The sequence below is a fragment of the Macrosteles quadrilineatus genome, unplaced genomic scaffold (genome assembly GCF_028750875.1).
Source record: "Macrosteles quadrilineatus isolate MER2022 unplaced genomic scaffold, UCM_ALF_1.0 Scaffold_8__2_contigs__length_117827958, whole genome shotgun sequence".
Classification (NCBI taxonomy): Eukaryota; Metazoa; Arthropoda; class Insecta; order Hemiptera; family Cicadellidae; genus Macrosteles; species Macrosteles quadrilineatus.
The window spans coordinates 95,132,015-95,142,164 of NW_026542601.1; the positions used below are offsets into that span (position 1 = coordinate 95,132,015).

At 33.1% G+C, this 10,150-nt stretch overlaps 1 protein-coding gene across 1 annotated transcript in view; it reads right to left on the reverse strand.

Moving 5' to 3' along the window:
- LOC129000579 (uncharacterized) overlaps positions 1 to 5,700 on the reverse strand; it is a 225,482-nt gene extending 219,782 nt beyond the window's left edge. The window contains exon 1 of the mRNA XM_054427540.1: positions 5,606 to 5,700. The gene's annotated coding sequence lies outside the window, so the exon portion shown is untranslated. The remainder of the gene's footprint in view (positions 1 to 5,605) is intronic.
- Between the last annotated feature and the right edge of the window lie 4,450 nt (positions 5,701 to 10,150).

The window sequence follows — 10,150 nt, forward strand, 5'->3', positions numbered from 1 at the left end:
AAGTTGACCATGGGTAAACACGGGTTTTTTTTCAAATAAATGCCAACTTTTTGAAGGTTTGGCCTTGCGCTTTATTTATAGTAATATCGAAAGCTAATCGCAATAGGAATTGAATTCCTAAACTTAAACGGCATATTAGGATCTTTAGATGTTAGTTTTATTTTTGGCATGAAAAATATGTTCCCTTTGCCTACTCCAGTAATTACTTCTAACTTTACACTTTTTTCAGACATACCTAACACAACTAATCTTATTCCATTAACTAATCCAGACCCTGGATTTCAGCTTTATAATAGTATACATATTACAGTACATATTACCATATGATTTAATTTAAATAAACCACATGTTTTTAAGTAACCAAAGCAGACATGACCTGGATTCCCATGTTATTTAAATGTAAATTATTTTATTACGTAACGACCTTTTGGTGCATAATTAAGAAAAATGAATAATTTTCCCCAAAACTTCATGCCCAGACCTTTAAAATGAGACCTCTCCCAGCTTTCTACGGCCTCCCGTTCGCTCACAATTTCATTGTAAAATTTTGGGCTTACGGAATTAGATATATAGATAGTCTTGACTTATGAAACAGCTGATCTTAGTCAGAAACAAAGCTACAAAGATCATCTCGCAACATTCGACACTGAAGGAGGCCTATCCTTCACAATTATTTAGGTTAAAATACGCACCTAGGTGTGGCGTCCTTATCTCAATTGATATTTATATATGGTCTCTTCACAGAGATTTAGGCGGTTTAATATTAATATTAATATTATTATAATATTAAGGGGAAGGTTTCCTAGGTTCCCCACCATTTTTTAGCTTGATGTATTTATATGAGCTGACGGCTGTTTAGGGCGAATAGGAGAGGATTCCCCTCAAACCACCTAAATTTTGTGGATGGAGTATAAACACAATACCCACAAACCATATAAAAATATCCGTGTGAGGGTACGGAATAAATAGTTACTTGTGTAACTAGTGTACTAAGTGCTACTTTAAATAGCAAATACGTTAAATAGTTTTTATTCAGAGCTTGACTAAAAAAGTACAAAGGGAAACATGGTTAATTTTTTGTTACTGCAAAGAATACATTGGAAACATAAAATGTTTACATACATAATATACATACATGATATACACTCTGTTTTAAGTCATTTGTCGTTTTAATAATTTAGATATAACATTAATACTTATTTAGATCAATTGAGTGAGTACGGCAATGTTCTAAATTAATTTCACCTATGACGTCAACCATTACAATTAATAGTACACAATTACATATATAATTTTATTAAGTTTTAATTACATATCCAAACCCACACGCTACGACTGCCATGTACGAAGCCCACAAAACCATTCCTAGGAAAACTGCCAAGAAGACCTCGTCAGATAGAATACTCTCAAATATGGCGCCGAGGATCAGGGCTATGGTTACGATGACGAAGGAGATGAAAAGTAAGATCAGGGTTATGATCACAGTTAGTAGGATGACCGTTATAAATGCAGATATGAACACCCAAGTCTCCAAGGGGAAAAGAATCAACCCCACCAATAACACAATGACCACAGCGCATTTCGTACAGTCCATTTCTTACAGGGGTGAGTGTATTCTTCCTTTTGTTGCGCGATGAAACTAAAATTTTATGGTACGAACCAATTGCTTCTGTTGCCTAGAAACATCTTTGGTCTATGTTGGAACTGACATGGGGAAAATGGAAAGGAGTTTTATCTAAACTTATAAACATATAAATTAATCCATCGTGTTCTCAACCGCGTCGTTAGTTGGAGATTGGTACCAGACGATTCACCCTAATTTTTAAGAGTAATCCTCAATAGCTAGTGAGGAAAAAAACTACAATTAAAAAGAAACTGTCCGCAAATGCATAGGAATGAAGTTAATAACACGTGTTTCAATTTTTTCTGAAATGTATCCTATACTCTAAATACCAGCAAATTCTGTTTGACTGTCTGTCTGTGTGTGTGTGTGTATGTATGTATGTATGTATGTATGTGTATGTCTGTCTGTAATATATATCTCGAAATCCAGTGAAAGGATTTTGACTAAATTTTGGAAATAGGGACTTAATGCTTATAGCCTTAAAAACGTTTTTTAGGTCTTACCGTGGCACCTACGGTGATAGCTAGCTACTTCCCTATAGGGAAATTTGCTAAAATAAGGGAAAATTAATTTTACAGTACCGGTACAATAGCTCACAGTTTGTGGTCCATTCAACCATGTTCCGTTTGAATGATAAAACCTTTGACTATTGATCAAACTGACTACAGATGTCTATTTCAGTATCCAAAAGTTAATTGCTGTACACAAGTCCTTGTTTGAATTAATTGTCGGTGATTTTGAGTTTACGTTATCTAAAAAGGTATGGCAGACTTTTGCGCTTTGAAAGTCCATCACTAACACCCACAATATTCGCTCACATAACGTATACAAGTGATATTTTTACTAACAGCCTTCCCCTCTTGTTTGATAGCTTGGCGGGGAAACCCTGTTTGTTGTAAAGTGATAAGCGGAAGGACGAGCAAACAAATCGACCGAGCAAACAAAACTTGCCCTCGTGGATTGGATAACCTCCTTTCATCGAGTAAAATCATGTTAGGTCTTTCCATGGAGTATAAAGATCAATATTCGATTAAATACATTACCATGGATTATACTTACCCCGTTCTATCATCATTTTAGGTCAGCTGAATACAATAATATTGTATTTTTTGCTACTCTACTGTGAACTAACCTGTTCTGTTACATGTATCACCTGCGAAAATGCATCATTACATTGCTTACTACGGCAAAAGAATGTTTACTATGCGAAAGTACTGACTGTTTTTTGGATTTTGCCGACGTAAACAAACTACGAATTGTTGTTTTGTCAACTGTTTAAATTTTTTACAACCAAAAATGTACAACCAACGTAATTTTATAGTCTTTGTAGTGTAGCGAAAAGTATCGTTAAAACACGAGTGAAAGTGTGTCTAGAATATGTATAGAAAATATTCTCGACCATTTAAAGTGCTCGATAGTCTCAAATATGTAATGACTCACTTTCTACTCTTGTTATAAAATATACTATTAATGTACAAAGCACTTTTAGCAACTTTTATACATACTACTAGCTGTTACCCACGGGCTTTACCCCGTTTAACTTCATAAGTATTAATAAAACTATTGATTGCCGTACCAAGTTGGGTGACATTTCGAGTGCCTTTTTACGGTCACTTCGAAGAACAACATTGGACCTAATAAGCTGTCAGGGCAGAGTCCTATCAGATAATTAAAATAAAAGATGACCATCTCCATTAAACCTGTGGTTATATCGGCTCTATTCATGGAAAAATCAGATCAAATGGTCAAGTAGTTTTCACGTTATTGACATACTCTAAACTAACATCTCCATTAAACCTGTGGTTATATCGGCTCTATTCATGGAAAAATCAGATCAAATGGTCAAGTAGTTTTCACGTTATTGACATACTCTAAACTAACATCTCCATTAAACCTGTGGTTATATCGGCTCTATTCATGGAAAAATCAGATCAAATGGTCAAGTAGTTTTCACGTTATTGACATACTCTAAACTAACATCTCCATTAAACCTGTGGTTATATCGGCTCTATTCATGGAAAAATCCGATCAAATGGTCAAGTAGTTTTCACGTTATTGACATACTCTAAACATTCAAATCTATAATATAGCGTATACAAGTATACTAATCTACGTATACAAATCTATAAGTGTTTATTTTATTTTTTTATTTTTTAAATAAATAATTATTTTTTTGATGAGTCTGAAGATACCAGCATAGACCTCATATAAGCAAAGACCTAATAAAATTTAAAAAAATTGAAAATATTTGCTGTAGAATTATTTTAAGATTTATTCAAACCATTATTACCAGTTTCTCATGAATATTACTGCTTTGTCCAAATTTATAGGTTGTTTGGGTTTATCAAGATTTTTTGGCAGTACATCAGAACTTTTTATAGCTCTTACAATAATTTTGGTTGTTCATAGAAAGCACAATTTGTTTTCGTAGATACAAATCCTCTCGTAAATAAATGATTTCTGAGTAATCTTAGTGGAACCCTTAACCATTTGAATATTGGTCATTAATTATTGTTATTTTGAGTGGCGATTACAATTTAATGGGTTCACTATTTATATAGCCTATATTTAAACATACATAAACCTGTAATTAAAATTGTATTAGTTACTAAGCATAATATGACGCCTCAAAATGTATCTGGAGGTAAAGTTAACTGCAGTGTGGTCTGTCATTGAAATGAAATGAAAACCCTTCTTTATTTCATTGACATTGTCAACATTCTAATAATAATAATTACACAGTAGTATTGTACACTAAATTAAGAAATAAACTTTGTCAAGTATTCCTGTATCAATCCAAATAAGATTAATTATATTTCCTCATAATTAATGTGACATAATTGTTGTTGTTTTTTTGTGAAAACAAATTTATTATTAATCATGATGGAAAATTGCCGCAATAATTTGTTAGATGTTGTTTAGAGTTAAGGGAATAGAAACTAATTTGTTAAATGACGATTGTTTGGAGTTAAGGTAACAGAAACTAATTTTGTAGCTAGACAGCTTTTTCAAGAAATGGGAGTGATTTTCTCAAGACATGTTAGTACACAACATTTTATAAACTCGTACATTTTGACCATGAAATTTCATACAGTACAAACCACCTGTCAAATTACAATACACATTATTACACAAGTGTTAGTAGTGTTCTTAAATACTTGCTGGGGAATATATTTTTTATATACTATTTTTCGGAAATTTAAATATAATTTTTTATTTTCCCTACTCTGCACAGATTGTTAACATCAATTTCAATCCAATCCCCAGTATTGGACACAAAAGTAATGTTTATGACCGACGTGCTTGAAATCTATGTTTTAAAATTTACCTGTTAACGAAATTTTAAAAATGTGTTTCATGCAAAATGTTTGAATAATAACATGAGTGTAAACACGAAAAACCTCACCTGTCATAACAAAAGTATTAACATGTCTTACTTAATTGATGAGACATAACAATATCCCCAAATATAAAACTACTATATTTTTTTATGAACGCAACTGATAATTTTACTCGTGTTATGAACACCTTTAATGCAAGCAGACCACTTGGAATACAGGAAATGCTGATTAAAAATTATCAATTCAGTTTCTCGTTGGAGCTCGACTCCACTTTTTGTACGGTGAACTATTTACAGTACGTAGATAATTATCTCCAGAGAAATCTGAATACATAAACACTTGTGTATTTTTAATAAATTTACCTCGGACGACTTAACATACCTGATGTCTTTCCCTGTCATATTCCCACTTCTATTCGAAAAGTCAAATATCATCATCGTCAGAAGCCTAACAACAGTAAGAGGAACTCTAGGTAACACTACATTGTGCAAAAAATCAAAGTGACCACTTTCAGATCAAAATGTTTATCAACAGGTATGAAAACCCCTCCATACCACATCATGCAATTCACAAGCATCTAGGAATTAGTTCTCCGAGGATGCATCGTACTCTGCAACTACTTAGATGTGGCCCAACTTACAAAGGTATAGTCGGGTGGCATTCCTACTAATGTAATGTACAATCACTCTGACGACACACGCACGCACAGACACTCGCACGTCCGCACTCTAGGTTGGCCTTTGAGGGACTACTGTCTCAGTGACCCGCCCGACCATATCGACCTGAGTCCTACGAACCTGCGCCCAGGAGTATCCGAGTAATCGAGTACTCGCATCGGGACACCCGGTTGTTCGATAGTAGTCGGTTGAACATTTGGGTAGAAGGAAGAGTAGAATGTACAGGTTTATTTTGTATGTACGTGTTTTTGATTTGTTTGGTTGAACAAGCTCCATACCTACAGTACGTAAAAATAGGCATTATTTGCATTCGAGAGGCTCAACTAGTTTTAATAAAAAAGAGCTCACTTAACACAATAAAATTTATTAATGTATTTATGCTGAATTAAATCTGTAAAGTAGTGTCACAAAGATTTTCCAAAATAAAAAGAATCTTTATATACCGTACTTACTAAATTCCATCACAGAAATCCCTGTCTCAATTTGTTCGACAAGTCAAGAAATCCTTTATACTAAAGAGGGCTTGTTCTATCAGTAGGCAATCTATACATAGGCAATCACCACTTTCTAAAATCGCTCAGTGTCATGGTACACTTTAAGGGAGGGGTTTATGCAGCATATTGAAGAACCTGTTATGAAATACTGTAGATGCATTTCACATGTTTTTCTGTGTTTAGGCAACTTAAATATAATTTCTCTGTCTGAGAGTGAACTGCATCTGATGGTACTGCGTATGGAAAGATGACATTTTTTTTTCTTTTTCATGCTAATTTACCTTCACCTATTGAACTATTATTATCTATTGCATGCGCCCCACGTTTTTCGTTTAAAATCTTACAAGTACTTATTCTCTTCACAAATTTATAAATTATTTTCTACTTTTTAGTGCGTTTAAAAATGTGGCATTTTTTAAAAGTATTTTTTATTTATGAATTATTTTCTAATTTTTGTCTTTAATGTCTAAATATGCTAAATCTATTTTATTTGGCCTGTTAATATGTTTTATATTTACTTTGAAATGCTTGTTTTATATTTAGAATCTTTTGGGAGTTAGAACTTGTACCTCTTAACCAATGCTCTTTGAACTGTCAAATTTAAGTATTTACAGCTGATTTCAACTGATATATTTACATTATTCCAAAATGTAAAGATGGAAAATTTGGAAGCCCAAGAGAAATATGAAAATAAAATGATATACTATAAATATAGACTATAGGTATGTTGCATTGTCATCCGTTTGTGAGCTATGTTTCAAGATTCAAGTCACTAGCTCATCGGGAACATGTTTTTAATTAGTTTAAAATTGATTGCAAAATTTGTAGGCCTACCGGACAAGTAAGCGAGCTAATAAAAACGTTTTGCTTACCGTCAATTCCTTTAAATAAAAGTTACATCGTATTTTGGGTTTACTTTCATAGTAAAAAGCATCTAGTTACTGTATTCCTCTGGCCCAAGATTTCTCTCAATGATACGATTTATATTGACTAGTGTACCAGTTGCTCGAATTCGAGCAATTGCGAAGTATTACAGGCGTTGTGTTAAAACGAATAACAGTCACAATTTCCGATGACTTTAAAAGAGTAGACTCAAAGATTATGGAAATACTCACGATGTACATAACAGTTCGATATAATCAACATTTCTTGTAAATATGGTATCACTTTTCAAAAGCTGATCTTGTTTTTTAGTGTTTACTACATAATGTATCCCACTCATAGCCGCATTAGGTTGTCCTTAACAACATCCAAAACTATACACCTTTTTAATACAACATAAATAATTTACACATTGACTGTTTACAATAAACATATGTTCTTCATCTCACTTTTAATTTCTGACAACAGCTGGAGTTTCATAACAATTTTTGTTTCCCATGTTAATCTTATGGAAAAATACGAAACTTTAAAGGGCCCCTAAAATTTTGTTTCTATTATTTTATGGTTAATTTCTTGATTTGTGCTTTACTGTTTGGTTATATAACTAGGAGACAAAGTTATTGTTTATGATTAGATCGTATTATTTGGTTAAACGAGGTTTTACATGACTGTAATAACGGGAAACAAATTGTAAATAAAACACGACCTCTACATAAACCGTACAGAACTAACAATAAAATTGTCTTCAGCTGTTCCATAAGGATGAGAAATCTACGTGGGGGAGTATGTTTTATCTATGCTATTATATATAGACTATAGAGGTCGTCCAGTATTCGAAACTCGACCAAAAATATGTAATGTACAGACTTCTCTATTTTCACCCCACACTGTAAATAAAACATGTGATTGGAGTTTCTTCCAATTGTTTTGATTTTCTGTTTATATTTCGTCACCAGCATGACAACCTATAAGATCCATGTTAATTTGTTCAAATTTTTAAACTCACTTTTGTGCTTTTTTGAGCCTATTTTTATTTATAAAGGGATTCTGCATATCAACAGGAATATCTATTTCCAACAGTATGCGTAGATTTTCCCTGCGATGCAACGAGCTGAGAAAAAAGGTTTTAAAGAAACATGCTTGCCTATTAATATATAGATAGATAGATTTCTTACCTTCTTTCTTTTCTATTCATACAGTGTTGCAGGAACAGACAAATTTATTTATTGTTACAATGTTACCAATAGTCTTAGAACACTGACCTTTTCGATTAGGTTTACGGAAACAAAGCATTTCATTAACCGTATTTTTACTCTGTAGTCAAATTTATAATGTTTTATTATCAATAATCGATTATTTCATCTGTTAACGAAAGTCAACAGGGATTAACATAGGTTTGTCGCAAACATTATTTTTAATGCGAACAAAATAGGAAAAGATAGTACCTTATGCCAAGCAAATGATGACGAGGTTTTACTTATTTACATCATAACACTACAACGCAATGTTAAAATCACCCTTGACCAGTCATTTATTTATCTGAATGCAGGTCGATCCCAATACGGGTGAACCGATTCGTTAATGTATTCGATTGTATTCGATATTTTACCACCACCCACCTGTCGCCTAGTCTTGTTGATAATTTAAATACTTTATTGTTTACGAGGCGTTGTAAGGAAAGTTGCGCCTCGATTCAAATTAAGAGCATTGTTTTATCGGTCAAAACTCGAAAATAAAAGATTGAAAGAAGCTTAAGATTTTTTCTTTGGTATTTATGATATTTTTTATGGTAGTTAGTTGAAATTATTTTACGTAACGATGCTATAAAATGTGTACCATTTTACTTAATACTTTATTAATATTATTGTTTTGATTAGTTTAGTTTCGAGTACCAGTTTTATAATTTTACCTACGACCGTTTTTTAAGTAGCCGTTTCAGTTCAGTTGTTAGAATTGAAGAGTTTCACACAACAGCATTGTTTACTTACATAACAGAATAGTACTCATAACGGACCAATGAGGTTCAAGGATTGTGAGAGAAGAAGAAAAATTGTAATGATTCGAACTTCAACTTATCAGCTGTTCAGGCCAATTTAATTGTTGAGTGGTGCAATTAGTATTTGGTACAGTTTCGTTACATCAATGTCAGTGGCAATGAGAGGTTATAAACAAAAACATAACCTCTCTTACAAGTTTTGAGTAGTGATTGTAGTAATTAAAACACTTTTGTAGGTAAAGTAGTGTACGCAACTCGCGTAAATAGTGTTAACGACACGAGTAGAAAATTTAAGGTAAGAACCTTAAACTTCTAAATCTCTACTATTCAAATATATAACCTAAACATTTTCGTGCATCCATTTCATAGTACAGTATTTGTAATTTAAGGAAATATTGGAGTAAAAACCCAATCAGGCAAATAGAAATTAGCTCTGTCTGCTCTTGTGCTAGGGGGTATTTATAACATATTTTAGTCACTATTTTGAATGTTTTTAATGACAAATTAAATCTGTTGGAAATCATAAATAGGTACGATATATATTGTTAACCTCCCAAACAAATTAAACACGACGAGATTTTCGGCACCCTTGTACTAGGCCTACAGCATTATTAGACTTTGTAACGCCTTCAATCTACGCACCTTAGGCAAACTTAGCGCAGCACCCACATTGCATCTGCAGGAAGAAGGCGTTATGGTAGTTAAAACTAGTGATCTGAACAGCCACAATTTGCCGTACAAATACAGGCACAGTATGGCTGTGTCGACGAATATTAAAACAGAAACTGTGTGGATCTTAAACATAAACAAATTACGTCACTAGCCTTGTGGGTGAAGTGAATAAAAACTGGCATTTGCTGAAACTAGGTTTTTTCCTTAGCTTACTTTGGTGTGAATAAAAGGAGTTAGCATTTGCTAGGGGTAGAAATTGCTAGACATTTCCGGACACCTAGCAATTGCTTATATAGAAGTGAATAAAAACCTACCACTAGAGTTTTCATTAGCAATTGCGATGAGATTTTTAGTGAGGTCAGGGGCACACTTGACTTTGACTAGCATTTGCTATTTGTTTCAGTAGAGTTGTAGCCATGGCAAAGTTTTTACTGATCCGTCAGAGGAAAATATACATAGTTAGG